The following is a 15,591-nucleotide window of genomic DNA, read 5'->3' on the forward strand; positions in this document are numbered from 1 at the left end:
CTGGTTCCGTCGCCGCAAAACTTAAATAGATAATAACAAAGCTGGCTGTTTTCCCTCATTTTCTATTGAAAAAGTAGAACCATCTTTTATGTAAGAGATATGAGTTTTATGTTTTCTTTCTTTCTTAATGCATGGATCTCCGAATCAAGGAGGAAGTTGATGACCGAACCAAGAGAATATGCTGCATAATTTGCAAGGTCTTCCTTGTCAATCATCATGTCTTAACTGACCCACCTAATTAGTATTTCAAGTTATTAATATTTGTAAAGCATTCAAGTTAATGCTAGTAGCAACAATGTGACAAGAACGACCCTCGTCAGGAAAGATACACGTCACATGCCTGCCAGTTTCTCGAGTCAGCAACTAGTCAACAAAACATGCAGCTCGAGTTGCTTTAAACAGATAGAAGCCTGGGCTTCCTACTAATGGACGCTGAACGCTGCATCTTTAGGTTCGAATCATCCATTTCATGCGATACCAACATATGCTTTAAGTCACTGTACAACTAATTATGGTTCTCTCCTTTTTATATTCAAGAAAAACTGCTGACATTTCTTTTTCGAATGGGAAAAAGTGATGAGAGGCCACCGAACAATTTATGTTCTTTTTTACTTTTTGCCATGAGAAAAAATTGATTCATCTTTTACAAATGGAGAAACAACGAGTGTTACATCGCTTGGATGGTAATTCCCATAGCAGTCATTACTCCAGTAGTAAAAGCCAAAATACGTAAAACAGAAATCTTTTGACCAATTGATTGGCTCATTAAATGCAAACCATATCTTTCACCTAAAACTCTACGATGGCAGATTCTTAGCTTGGCAACTTGGGCGTACTTGCACTAGCATTAGCTTGGTTAGTTCCGAGTGAAACAAGAATCTTACCTTGAATTTCTTTTCTTTGAATAAAAAACGGTGACTAAGATCACCACCATTTCATGAAGGAGATGAAATGATAACAAAAGAAGGTAGGCAAGCTACCAGATCAAGAAAAGAGAGAGAGAAAAATAACTGGCCCATGTCTGGCCACAATTATCTGAATTTTTATTTTACCTTTCGTCATTTACCAGACACTCCTCGTTACATCAATTTCGCATCCTAATGAAATGATGGTGCATGGCTGCCACACCATACATCTGTAAAGATCAAGTTCTGCTGTTTACGAAAAAAAAACTAAATTAGGTTAATATAATCCACTGAGGGCTACAGTACTTTCCCGTATGTGCAGTCTAAAATCCCATGGCACTGGCCAAATTCTCACGCCCCTACTTAGATGACTCTTATGCTGATGTCTCTATAAAGTGAGGAGGCTGTGACGGAGTTGTTCCGAACCAGTCCTATGGCGTTGGCAGCTGGTGGCCATTTTCTTCTCCTCTTTCTTGTGGTCACCGCCATGGTACATGGCGGGTGGACCTTGGAGCTTGGGAACGGCACCAAATTACTCCGTCGGGGCAGTTTTCCGGCTGGTTTTGTCTTTGGCGCCGCCTCAGCAGCTTATCAGGTGATTCAGGTTGTCCATCTTTGAGGCTTAGGAAACTAGAAACTAAAGGTCATACTTTTTGTTACAGTACGAAGGTGGCGCCAGGGAAGGTGGCAAGGGGGCTAGCATATGGGACACCTTCGCATACGAGCACCCAGGTCTCTCTCTCCCACACACGCACACGCATGTACGCACGCATGCACTACTTGAGCGAAACATACGCATGTTTAGCCGTAATATAGTCACAAGCATCGCATCTGGGAACAATTTGGCCCCATAAAAAAGGTTTGCAACGAAAAAAAATAATTAAATTCACTGAAGATTTGGAAAAGAATTTAATAATTAAAAATAAAAATAAAGAATAAAGTCTAATATTTTGAAATGTAATAATAATTCTAGAGCGACGATGATAGTGGATAATAAAAAAAGCAAAGCTTTCACAACATTATGTATATTATCATTAGTTCATAAGTCACAAAGATTTTTTAAATTATTCATGAATAATTTATAGATAAGTTGTAAATTCCGCGGACCAGTTGTGAATAGTTAGTAGTTTTTGATTGATTAATTTATGGACAACAATTTAGATAATCATTCAACCAAGTAAAAATTCAAGAATAATTTGAGATTGTTTTCGATAAATAGAAGAATATTACTACCATGCTCTCAAGAGCATGTTGATACTAGGGTTTAGGAGTGGATATATTAATTAGCATAGCTAAAAATAGTTTTTATCCTACAACTGGACAAGTGAGGATTGTCTGTGCTTCAGATGATCTAATTAACTATCTATATTGCATTTGCATCAGTGGCTCATGTGATACATATGTTGCATCAAATAAGGTATTTTGTGTTGGCTAGCCGGGGTCTTATTGTTTTCATAGGATCCAGTTATCTGGTAGATTTTTATTACTTGCGCAATAGGTTGTTAGTTTAAATGGTTATAGCCTCTCATATGGCCTCTTTTTGCTTTTTTTTTTTCCTTTGTTGGAAATAGCTTTTTAGGCCTTTGGGGTTTACCTTCCATCCTAAATTTGGGAAATAAACTTGGGTTTAAAAAATAGCCCATTTTCTGAATATTTTGCAAGAAAAGAGATGATCTTACATATTTCTCTTGTATAGATAAGATAGCTGATGGAAGCAATGATGATGTGGCTATAGACTCCTACCATTGATATAAGGTATCTAGCCATTGTTAGATATTCCACCGTTTTTTTTTCTCTAATTTTTGCATTATAGTTATGAACAAATCATTTTTATGTGGTAGCTCCTGATGAAGTTAAGCTGCAGGAAGATGTAAATATCATGAAAGGAATGGGCTTGGATGCTTATAGATTTTCCATCTCTTGGACAAGGATCCTACCGAGTAGGCATCCCTAATCTTTATACATTTCCACTTCTGAGCTATGGATAATTAACTGTCCTATGGTTAGGTGTGGTTAATCAATTACTCTCATAACTGATACTATTGTTTTCTAGTGAGAAATAGATATCTAATTTATCCTCAAATCTACAAAAAATTCACCTAATTACAAATGGAAGACTAAGTGGGGGAGTCAACAAAGAAGGCATCAACTATTACAACAATCTCATCAATGATCTTATATCAAATAGTCGAAACTTATACCATCATATTCTCCCTACTACAGCGAACAAACCATTGTAATTTGCTAATACTGTCTTTCCAAATGTGTAGGTTTGCTACCATGGGTAACCCTTTTCCATTGGGACTCTCCTCAAGCCCTTGAAAAAAGATACGGAGGTTTCCTAAGCCAAGATATTGTGCAAGTAGAAATGTCTACCTTAAATAAATCACAAATTTTAGTTAGGATAACAACTACTAGAATCAAATGAGCATCATCATCTTCAATTATGTGGCATTAAGGATACGATAAGGTCAGTTTTGCACTATATGTATCTCCAAATGACTCAGATTTCTGGGCTGGACGTGGGGTTTTCTTGAGCCCAACCCACGTGAAGGCTGGAGTTGGCTTTTCTTAAGCCCAGCCCATGTGGCTGTTTTTCCTGCAAGCAAGAAAAAGAAAAGAAAGAGGACTCGGTATTATTTTGGTTATTAGACCTTGCTGCAATATCCTATAAACCACATGGGCCACAAGCTTCGTTCACTCTGGTATCATTTGTCACACTACAAGAAAAACAAGATTTGGCGACGCTTTTTAATACCTTTACCGACGCTTATAAGCGTCGGTCTGTGTCCTTTTCACGCTTTCCAAAGCGTCACCAAAGGGTCGGCTAAGTCAGGGTGGAAAAAAGAATTGCCGACGCTTCTAGGAAGCGTCGCTAAGTTGGTTTTTAGCGACGTTTTTAGCGACGCTTTTAAGCGTCGCTAAAAACCCAGTTAGCAACACATTAAAGCGTCGTTATAAATATTTTTTTAAAAAAAAATATTTTAAAAATTATTTTGAATCAGAGCCTTGTTTCCTCGATTCCTCCCCAATGTGCACCTCCGCGCTCCTCCACCGCCGCACGTCCTCCGCCGCCTGCCGGAAAATCCCCACATCCACTGCCCCCGTTACCATATGATATCCTCTCATCTTCATATTCTGCTGTTTCCCGCGGACGCCGCGCGGCGGGAGACGGCGAGCTCGGCGGCGCCGGGGGACTCGATCACGGGGAACATGAGTCCCTGGGGGCCGAGATCGAGGGCCTTCTTGGCGCAGGCGGCAGAGAGCTCCGGAAGGCGGAGGATGGCCGGGGTGCGGGCGGCGGCGAGGGCGTGGAGGCAAGGGAGGGCCTCGACGATGCTGCCAGAGCCATGCTCCATGTTGACGACCATGTAGTCGTAGCCGGCGAGGCCGGCGATCTCGGCGAGGGTCGGGGAGGAGCGCAGGAGGAAGAGGCCGTAGAGGGTCTCGCCGGCGACGAGGCGGGACTTGAGGATCCGCGGTTCGGGGGAGAGGGGGGCGGAGTCGGGATCCAGAATAGAGCTTCTTCTGGAGCTTGGGAGGGCGGTAGTCGGCCGAGGGCTTGAACACTAGGTTCCGGCGGATGAGCTGGGAGATGAATTCCTGCCGCTCCTTCGTCAGTCGCTCCCTTGCTCGATACCCCCGAGTATTGATCCTGATACCGATGTTGTCGTAGATTGGCTCCGGAGAGGGGGAGCGGGCGCCCTCTGGCCGGTCGTCGAGGGGCATGCCGGATTGAAGAAGCCGGTTGATTTCAAGAAGCCTTAAGTTGAGCGCCTGGACTTCGGGGTCGAGGTCGGCGACGAACTCCTTCATGAAGTCAGGGAGCTGGACGACCGGCTTGGGCTCCTCATCGGCCCATCGGGTCTTTCGCTTTCGGCCACCATAAGACCCATCGCCAGCGCTGTCGCCGGACACCGGAGGGTCCCAGCGACTGCGGCGGCGGCGGCGGCTATTGATCTCCTCCTCCCCGCCGGACACATCCTTGTCGGTGCCACTGTGGGTCACGGCAACCAGGCCGTTCTCGGAGACCGGCGGCCTCTCGCCCGCAGCGGCGAGAGTCTGGCCGTCGGCTTGGTCGGGCGGGGGGTAAGGAGGTGGGTTTTCAGGGGTAGGGGGAGGGGGGAAGTGGTCGCAGTAGTCGAGGGTTTCGGAAGGAGGAGGAGGGTTTGAGGCGACGGATTGGAGGGTTAAATAGATGCTTGCATTCCGTTCTCTTCGATCTCTGGAATGGGTTGAGGGAGGAGGGATGAGAGAGAGAGCGCGGTGGCTTCTGACACCTTGAGAGCTCGTTGGCTTCCGACGCCTTTGGAGGTTGGAGAGGTCGTGGGCTTCCGACGACGCTTTTTAGCGTCGTCTTAGGCCCGCGACTACCCCGACCCTTATAAGCGTCGTCTGTTGCCGACGCTTGTTAAAAGCGTCGGCAAATGTTGACGATAGGCTAAAAATTGCTGACGCTTTACAAAAGCGTCGGCAAAAAAGCGTCGTTAAAATCCACTTTTTCTGTAGTGTCACTACAAAAAGTCTAACTAGAATATAGTATTTGGATTTCTTGGCCCTCTATAAGTATCCGAAGCAAGAATAAACACATGATAGCATGAGTTCTATCAAGGTCTGTACTATGCAAACACATCTCAGCTCATTTATCCAAATTAAATTACAGAAACGAATCTGGCTCCTTCTAATTACTCTAGATGCCTCTATTTTTTTAAGAAAAGTTTATCTTGTCCAATGGTACAGTGAGGACTTCCAAGGCTACGCAGATGTTTCCTTCATGGAGTTTGGCGACCGGGTGAAACATTGGATCACATTCAACGAGCCAGCATCATTTTGTAGTCAAGGGTATTCCACAGGCAGTTTGGCACCAGGCCGATGTTCTCCTTGGGGGAAGGGGAGGTGCAGTGCCGGAGACTCAGGCCGGGAGCCATATATTGCTTGCCATCACCAGCTACTAGCCCATGCCGCTGTTGTAGGGTTATACAGGCAGAAGTATCAGGTAATGCACTGATCCATCCTCACCTGCATTCAGAACATAATATTATTCTGCCATGTGTTGGGTTTATTTTGTATATCCAATGTTCATTAGCTCATTGACGAATTTCAGTTAAAACAGCTCAAAAATAGAAGTAATATGAGCTTGATACTTAAAAAAAAAAAAAAAGAGATGTGAGCTTGATATATGGCAAGTTCCAGTCTCTGCATGGCTCCTTCATTATCTTCTGAACTATGTAAATCTAATGTAGGAAAAGCAAGGGGGAAGAATAGGTATTACCCTGAATTGCAACTGGTTTGTACCCTACTCCGGATCCAAGTCCAACCATGCTGCAGCACAACGAGCCCTAGATTTTGTACTTGGATGGTGAGTCATCAACAAGTTTAACACATAGGTTATTCTCATTAACCTTAACCTGCAAGATTTCTCCCAAAAAAAAAAAAAGAGGGTTCGGGTTGTATCTTTCGTGCGAAAGAATGCTTGCTCTTTTTTTGTGACATCATCGGTTGGATTGCACCCTATACAGATCTCAAAACACTTCAAACTCTCTTATTCATCAATCTGCACAGCTCTGGAAGCAATGTTTGCATGATCCATCGGTGGATACGTGAGAACCAATGCGAATCATTCTTTTGCGTAAAAGATGGAACCCCTACCCAAAAATTTAATCCACAAAGCTGCATTTCTCTTGGCTTGTATAGGTTCATGGACCCCTTAACTCGAGGAAATTATCCATTTATCATGAGGGCATTTGTGCGAAAGCAGTCTGAAGAGCTCAAAGGATCTCTTGATTTCATAGGGATTAATTACTACACCACCAGTTATGCATATGATGTTCCACCCTGTAACAACGCGAGTACAAGCTTTATTACAGATGCACGTTTTGAATTAACAGGTAATTACATGGAGTACCTAAATGTCATATTTTAGCTGTTGCTATATGTGATCTTAATTCCATCTTTCGATTAACTTTTCAAATATATGTAAAGATCCGAACTGAAGTCGGCAAGGAGTGCCGACTTCAGTTGGGTCATCGTGGTCTTCCCACGATGACCACGCCGGCCGAACGGCCAGCGAAACCCCCGCTTTTTCCCCCCTCTTCTCTCTCTCTCTCTCCCCCTCTTTCTCTCCTCTGAGAGCCTCATCCGAGCCCCATCCCTTCCCCATCCCTCTAAAAATTTGAGTTTTCCCCTCATCTTCTTCCCTTTCCTTGAGAGGTTTGCCGGAGCCACTGCCGTCGCCGGAGCCGCCAACGCCGCCGGGGTTCATCGTCGACGACTGGAGGTGAGGAAGACAACCATCTATTTGTTTCTTTTTTTTGGATTTAAGGGGGGGAGGATTGAGTGATGTTACCGGTTGCACTTCCCCTGTTTCGGGGAAGATTTGTGAGATGCAGCCGGCCGACGGTGGCCGGCCGGGGTCAATCCGGCCGAAATGAGTTCGGCCGGAGGTGGGCGAACAGGGGGGACGAGTTTTGCAGCCTCGGCCTCCCTCCTTCCTCTTTTTCTTCTTTTCCTCTTCCTCTTCTCGTCCGACGCCGCCCGTGGAGGTGGGATGGCCGACGGCGGCTGGCCGAGCGCCGCCGCCGAGGGCCACGGTCGACCGCCGAGGGCCGACCGGAACCACCGGCCACCCCCCCCTTCTTCCTTTCTTCTTCTTCTTCTCCTTCTTCTTCCTCTTCTCCTTCTCTCCCTTCTTCCTTTCTTCTTCTTCTTCTTTATTCGGCCTGGGTTCTTCCTTGCTTTGAAATCCGTGCCTTAAGGGTGAACCAGACTTTGAACCGGGTTTAAATCGTGAACCGGTTCCACCTATTTCATGAATGGGTTTTGTTATGGTCTGATCAGACCTGGTTTGGGTTGGGCTAGGAATCTGTATTGGGCTGAGTTGAACCTAATTGGATCTGTGGGCTGGTTTGGTATGGGCCTGAGATCTGATCTGGACCTGAATCTGGTTTGGTTCAATTGGGCCTAATCTGTTTTGGGCTACAATTGGTTTTGGGTTTAAAGGATCCTGATTTTTGGGGTTTTGGTTTATCTGTTCTTAGGGTCTATGTCTGATCTTAGGGGCCCATTCTTGGATCCATGAACTTAGAAATTTAAGGAATTGGGAATAATTTAAATTATGTTTCTTAGTTAATTAAATAATTAATATTTATGTTTAACCAGGGGTTCGTGATATCTGTGGCAGGGATTTTTAAGCGAGCCCAGGTAGGTAACCTTACTCAAAGTATGATTTACATGTATTATGCATATGTGTATGATTATTTCCAGCATATTGATATATTTTATATTCTTGGCATCATTATTATTTAGAAGCATGTTTTTGACTGGAAATCGATCATCTGAAAATCTATTATGTAGATATTGGTTTTGAAAACTTATGTTTATATTAAGTTTGATTGTTGGAAATTGTGGATGTGATTTTGGAGACCGCGTGACTATTGTCTAGGATTCCCGCCAATGGGGTGGAAACGTTGGCCCTGTCGACTTGTATGAGGAACTAGTTCCGGCACTATGGGGTGTTTTGGCTCTGCGGAGCATGCTCTGAGGAGCAGAGATTGGGCACCCTGGGGTGCAGCACTGCGGTGCAGGGCTCCATTAGGAGCAGAGTGTTGACACTTCGGTGTGACCATGCCACTGGGTGATGTGGCCGTAGTCATGCGGTTTGATCTGTGGATTATGTTATGCGTGATGTGATAGACTGAGATGGTATATATATATTACTTGAGCATCGGATTGGTTTGCGGATTATCATATTTATTTTGTGCACATGACCTGTAGTTACATTGCATATGCTTTAATACATGTTATCGTGACTTTATGCATGTTGTTACCTACTGAACTGTTGTAGCTCATACCTGTTTTTGACATAATTACAGGAGATGATTGATGGGGGATTCGGGAGGAAAGGACTTATGACACTGGACATAGATAGATTTAGATTCATTTTGTCATAAGTAATTGATCTTGTAAATAAATGTTATCAACTTTATTTGAGACATTTGAAATTCAATTATTGATTTGATTATCATAAATGATAGATTTTTAGTATTGATATTGTGATCTGATGTTGTGACTTGAGTGTCTGATTATTCAGCCTTGCACGCCCGTGCGGTCCGCCGTGCGGGTGTGCGGCGTCTGGCGCGTCCCGGGCCTAGGTTCGGGTTCGGGGCGTGACAGATTTAGTGGTATCAGAGCTTAAGGTTAAGGTATCCTAGGGTTTATGTTCAGGTGAGTATCAGTGGAGAATTATGATAGAAAAACTATCAGAGATTTGGTTTATAATCACTTGAGATTGTAACAAGAATGATATTATAATCTAAGGTTTAAGACCACTAGGGACTGTGGCCTTAGTGGCATTAAAGTTTGAGGTTTAAGCTTATTGGAAAATGTGACCAGTTGGAATCTGAGCATATGTTTAAGATCACTAGGGATCGTGATAGAAATATATCATAGCTTAAGGTTATGATCATTTGGGACATGATAATTAAATTCAGTGCTTAAGGTGTGAGATCACTGGGCATTGTGATAAAATGTATGCATCGGATTTGGTTTTCGATGAGTGTGGAAGGAAAGTATAAATTGTCTTTGATCATGATAAGAGAGGGTAGACCTAAGGCATGTATAGGAAGGTTAGCCTTGGTATATTAGTTATATCATGTTTAGATGTTGTGTAAGTGATCTGAAAGTTCAAACATGATATGGGTGCAGATGTAATAGTACTTTTGGTTTTGTTGGTAATTATTAGAGTAGAGTTTGTGCATGGATCTATTATAGCATTGGAGTGAGCTAAGAACGATTTTTCATAATATTAAAGCAAATTGTTCTTCGAGGTTAAATCTGTATATGAAATTATATTTGGTATTGACATGTTTGGATATTTTAAATAGATGTATTTCTATTGGTGGGTTAAATTTTTAGGGCTAGTAAGCAAATTGGTAGAGAATTCTAATTACTTGAATTTGTATATTCAGATTGGGCTACTGAATTTTTCTTATAATTGTTGGAGACTATTGGATGTGTTAATTTGAACTCAAGTCTCGGTTTATGATCTAACTAGAAATTTTTGTCATTGTAAAATACAAAATTGAGTAGAAATTTCGATTTTGAGATTGCTTATGTGAGTTATTATGTGTAGCATTGATCATAGACATTAAGAATTTTGGTGAAAAAGAATTTGGAGGTTGATAGGGTTAATTCCTACTCATAGTGATATTGGCTCAACAGTTCTAACCCATTGAATTTGAAGTAAATTCTGTTGGAAGGAAAATCAATGTAGATTTTCTGATTAAATTGCTAAAGGAATACAAGAATTACCCCTTTAAATTAAACCTAGATATTTTTGGATTCTAAGAAGGTTGTGGAGATCACGTAGTGACCTTAAACTTGACTAAAGGATTGGGGGTTAGTTATGGTAAGTATACTCTATATAAATTGAGGACAAAAAGATCTAGAGGTTTTGCTCTAGTTCTACTTGGAAATTTGAAATTTGGAGTTTTTTTAGTCTTAATGCAAAGTGATACTTTAGTCAGAAATCATTTGTGACTTTAGAGAATTAAATGAATTAAATCAGAGTGTGCAGCGGAAGTCTGGTGGTTTGACTTATTTTGAAACTGGTTAAGATCATTAATTTTTGATCTAAAAGGCATTATGATGAAATACTTGGGTTAGTTTCAGGAGAATGTTGTTGATTCTATGGATGATCTAAAGGTAGCTATATAATTTTCACCAGTGGATCTTCTATTGTTGACAACTTTTGGGAGAATCTTGGGCATGTTAAATTTAGCATTTACGATTGATGATTCCTTGGTTGGTCTTAGACTTGGAATGTTTTAACATGGATCTCTTATTTGTTGGAATGATGTGGGAGAAAGAAAAGAAAAAAAAAATGATTATAGAATATTAAGAGGATTTGATACTAAAGATTTCTCCTATTTCTATTAAGCCAATTATGATCTCTATGTAGAATCAAGAGAAATTAATTTCTTTGGGATATAATTATGGCATTTTAATCCAAGGTTGGGAGTTTGGAATTCTTTTGAAGGAGATCAAAAGAACTTACTACGTGTGGTAAATAGGAAGGACCAAGTTTTGAGGAGGCGCACGATTCCTTATGTAAAGGTGCAGTGGAGCAATCACAGTAAGAGAGAAGCTACTTGGGAGCTGGAGGAGGAGATGAGAGAGAAGTTTCCTGCCTTGTTCTCGGATTGAGGTATGTTTTAATTTCGAGGACGAAATTTCTTTTTAGTTGGTTAGAGTGTAAAGATCCGAACTGAAGTCGGCAAGGAGTGCCGACTTCAGTTGGGTCATCGTGGTCTTCCCACGATGACCACGCCGGCCGAACGGCCAGCGAAACCCCCGCTTTTTCCCCCCTCTTCTCTCTCTCTCTCTCTCCCCCTCTTTCTCTCCTCTGAGAGCCTCATCCGAGCCCCATCCCTTCCCCATCCCTCTAAAAATTTGAGTTTTCCCCTCATCTTCTTCCCTTTCCTTGAGAGGTTTGCCGGAGCCACCGCCGTCGCCGGAGCCGCCAACGCCGCCGGGGTTCATCGTCGACGACCGGAGGTGAGGAAGACAACCATCTATTTGTTTCTTTTTTTTGGATTTAAGGGGGGGAGGATTGAGTGATGTTACCGGTTGCACTTCCCCTGTTTCGGGGAAGATTTGTGAGATGCAGCCGGCCGACGGTGGCCGGCCGGGGTCAATCCGGCCGAAATGAGTTCGGCCGGAGGTGGGCGAACAGGGGGGACGAGTTTTGCAGCCTCGGCCTCCTTCCTTCCTCTTTTTCTTCTTTTCCTCTTCCTCTTCTCGTCCGACGCCGCCCGTGGAGGTGGGATGGCCGACGGCGGCTGGCCGAGCGCCGCCGCCGAGGGCCACGGTCGACCGCCGAGGGCCGACCGGAACCACCGGCCACCCCCCCTTCTTCCTTTCTTCTTCTTCTTCTCCTTCTTCTTCCTCTTCTCCTTCTCTCCCTTCTTCCTTTCTTCTTCTTCTTCTTTATTCGGCCTGGGTTCTTCCTTGCTTTGAAATCCGTGCCTTAAGGGTGAACCAGACTTTGAACCGGGTTTAAATCGTGAACCGGTTCCACCTATTTCATGAATGGGTTTTGTTATGGTCTGATCAGACCTGGTTTGGGTTGGGCTAGGAATCTGTATTGGGCTGAGTTGAACCTAATTGGATCTGTGGGCTGGTTTGGTATGGGCCTGAGATCTGATCTGGACCTGAATCTGGTTTGGTTCAATTGGGCCTAATCTGTTTTGGGCTACAATTAGTTTTGGGTTTAAAGGATCCTGATTTTTGGGGTTTTGGTTTATCTGTTCTTAGGGTCTATGTCTGATCTTAGGGGCCCATTCTTGGATCCATGAACTTAGAAATTTAAGGGATTGGGAATAATTTAAATTATGTTTCTTAGTTAATTAAATAATTAATATTTATGTTTAACCAGGGGTTCGTGATATCTGTGGCAGGGATTTTTAAGCGAGCCCAGGTAGGTAACCTTACTCAAAGTATGATTTACATGTATTATGCATATGTGTATGATTATTTCCAGCATATTGATATATTTTATATTCTTGGCATCATTATTATTTAGAAGCATGTTTTTGACTGGAAATCGATCATCTGAAAATCTATTATGTAGATATTGGTTTTGAAAACTTATGTTTATATTAAGTTTGATTGTTGGAAATTGTGGATGTGATTTTGGAGACCGCGTGACTATTGTCTAGGATTCCGCCAATGGGGTGGAAACGTTGGCCCTGTCGACTTGTATGAGGAACTAGTTCCGGCACTATGGGGTGTTTTGGCTCTGCGGAGCATGCTCTGAGGAGCAGAGATTGGGCACCCTGGGGTGCAGCACTGCGGTGCAGGGCTCCATTAGGAGCAGAGTGTTGACACTTCGGTGTGACCATGCCACTGGGTGATGTGGCCGTAGTCATGCGGTTTGATCTGTGGATTATGTTATGCGTGATGTGATAGACTGAGATGGTATATATATATTACTTGAGCATCGGATTGGTTTGCGGATTATCATATTTATTTTGTGCACATGACCTGTAGTTACATTGCATATGCTTTAATACATGTTATCGTGACTTTATGCATGTTGTTACCTACTGAGCTGTTGTAGCTCATACCTGTTTTTGACATAATTACAGGAGATGATTGATGGGGGATTCGGGAGGAAAGGACTTATGACACTGGACATAGATAGATTTAGATTCATTTTGTCATAAGTAATTGATCTTGTAAATAAATGTTATCAACTTTATTTGAGACATTTGAAATTGAATTATTGATTTGATTATCATAAATGATAGATTTTTAGTATTGATATTGTGATCTGATGTTGTGACTTGAGTGTCTGATTATTCAGCCTTGCACGCCCGTGCGGTCCGCCGTGCGGGTGTGCGGCGTCTGGCGCGTCCCGGGCCTAGGTTCGGGTTCGGGGCGTGACAATATATGTGGCAGCCATTCGCAATGGGATCCCAATTGGTCCTAAAGTAAGTGCTTTCTTAATCAAATTTAGAACTATCCTCTGACAATTCCTAACTTGGTTGGCAAAATCAGTCTTTGTATTCTATAACTGATGGGGACATGAAATGTATCGCAGGCTGCTTCTGACTGGCTTTATATCTACCCACCGGGAATAAGAAAACTGTTGCTCTATATCAAGACAAGATATAATAACCCGGTCATCGACATCACAGAAAATGGTCAAGTGGTTTCTCAGGGCTTTCCTGTGTTCAATGCTGCAGTGAAACATTGTTTCTTTGGTCAGGTGCTGAGCTTGCTTCTCTTGATTTGTAGGTGTCGATGAGTTCAACAATAAGACAGCACCACTTGAGGAAGCCCTGAAGGATGATATCACAATCATCTCTTGTACCTTCGGAGAGCCATCAGGTCAGTAACATGGGTGCATGGAATGTTATGGATGTGAGGTTTTAGTTTTATATCTTGCTTATGATCATATATAATCCATGAGCTATTATCCAAAATATATCTTAATCTTTTGTATATTCAAAGGGACTTCACACAGTTTTATTTCTTATCAACAGTGATGGGGTTGATGTCAGAGGATATTTTGCATGGTCGCTGCTGGATAATTTTGAGTGGGCGTCTGGCTACACCGTCAGGTTCGGGATTAACTTTGTAGATTACAAGGATGGTCTGAAGAGATATCCCAAGAAATCTGCCCTATGGTTTCATAAGTTCCTTGGAAATTAGACTTTTAGTGAATGGGAGGGTCTTGGTATGCTCTGTTTCGGACCGCACCCTGTGGGTTGAGTTGGGACGTTTATGGATAACTGAGGTTGGGGGCTTTGGTTTTGGGCCTGTGCCAAGGGCCTTAGGCTCTGTTCTACTTATCATTTCAAATATACGTCAGGTGAAATGGTGATGACTTTTATCGCTGTTTGCTCAAATGAAAAGGAGAATAAGGAAAATGCTAGTAAATGGGAAGAAACCTAGTCCAAACTTATCACGTATATTTTTCTCAAAGAAAGAAGGTATTTATGTGATTGAAAAAAGTAGCTATGTAGGCATAGACACCATTGGTAGAAAAGGGAAACATGGTTTTAGTGCTACTGTTAAAGTAGCCTCAATAAAATTTGAAGTGTCTAAACATCGAATACCATCATTTTTTTTTTGTCACTCTGCATGAAAACTAAAGACAAAAGTTTATTTTTCCATTTTCAACACCCTTCCTCTGTTCTCCGTTGAAATCCATAATCCATAAGGCCTGAACTGGCCGAGTTAGGTCTAGGCCTGAAAACGTCCCGTCAGGCTTGAAAGTTTTGAGCTGGGCCAGACTCAGAATAGGCTCCCACTGGATTTTTTGTTTTTCATCAAATTTTACTTTGAGTGTGGTCTGAGAATTGTTTAGGCTCCACTTTTCAAACCCAAGCCTGACCTGAAGCTCGAAAATATGAGTGCAAGTATATTTGTTTTTTTTTGCTAGGTTTTCCGGGTTGATCAGAACGGCCCGATCCATTAACAGTCTTGTTGATCCCACCTTATTAGAGTTGGGCAACGGGCCGTGCCGGGCCGGCCCGGCCCAGGCCCCCCGGGCCAAAACTCTAAACGGGCCGTGCCTGGCACGGCCCGTGAGGCACGGAAGGCAAGCCCGGCCCGGCCCCCGGCCCCTCTATTGGTGGGCCGGGCCGGGCACGGCACGGCACGGGCCGTGCTAGGCACGGCCCGTAACGGGCGGTAACGGGCCGTGCCAGGCACGGCCCGCAACGTCTCTAAACGGGCCGTGCCTGGCACGGCCCGTAACGGCTCCAGACGGGCCGTGCCTGGCACGGCCCGTCTGGAGAGGGGGGAAGAAAATAGCCGTTTCCAACGGCTATTTTCGGGAAAAAGACGGTTTTGCCCCTCCCAACAGTCCTATAACGGCTGAATTGAGGGGTATTTTGGGAAAAAAAAAATTTTGGGCTTCTATAAATAGCCCATTCCTCCCTCATTCTCACCACACCAAACCTCTCATTCTCTCCTTCTCTACTGCTATTATTTCTCTCTTCTAAAGTGCTCTTCTAGCAATTTAATTTTTAGTTTGTTCAAGTGCTACACAAGAGGAGGTTCCTGTTGAGAAGAGAAGGTCGCTTCTGTTGAGAGCACAAGAGGAAGCTTGGAATCTCGGCGCTGCCTCTGCCCTCCGACCCTCTACTCAATTCCTCCTTGCGGTTAGTTTTTATTT

General features: G+C 43.3%; 2 long non-coding RNA genes and 1 pseudogene across 2 annotated transcripts; all 3 read left to right on the top strand.

Annotated features, from left to right (window-relative positions):
- The first annotated feature begins 1,338 nt into the window (after positions 1–1,338).
- On the top strand, positions 1,339–14,216 carry LOC103695790 (annotated as a pseudogene).
- Positions 8,058–8,922, top strand: LOC120104655. Its single transcript, XR_005507030.1, has 2 exons — positions 8,058–8,105; positions 8,777–8,922. It is a non-coding gene; the product is annotated as an uncharacterized LOC120104655 (long non-coding RNA).
- Positions 12,030–13,227, top strand: LOC120104654. The gene is made up of 2 exons (XR_005507029.1): positions 12,030–12,381; positions 13,052–13,227. It is a non-coding gene; the product is annotated as an uncharacterized LOC120104654 (long non-coding RNA).
- Positions 14,217–15,591: the final 1,375 nt, after the last annotated feature.

This window comes from Phoenix dactylifera, unplaced genomic scaffold, assembly GCF_009389715.1.
Source record: "Phoenix dactylifera cultivar Barhee BC4 unplaced genomic scaffold, palm_55x_up_171113_PBpolish2nd_filt_p 000064F, whole genome shotgun sequence".
Classification (NCBI taxonomy): Eukaryota; Viridiplantae; Streptophyta; class Magnoliopsida; order Arecales; family Arecaceae; genus Phoenix; species Phoenix dactylifera.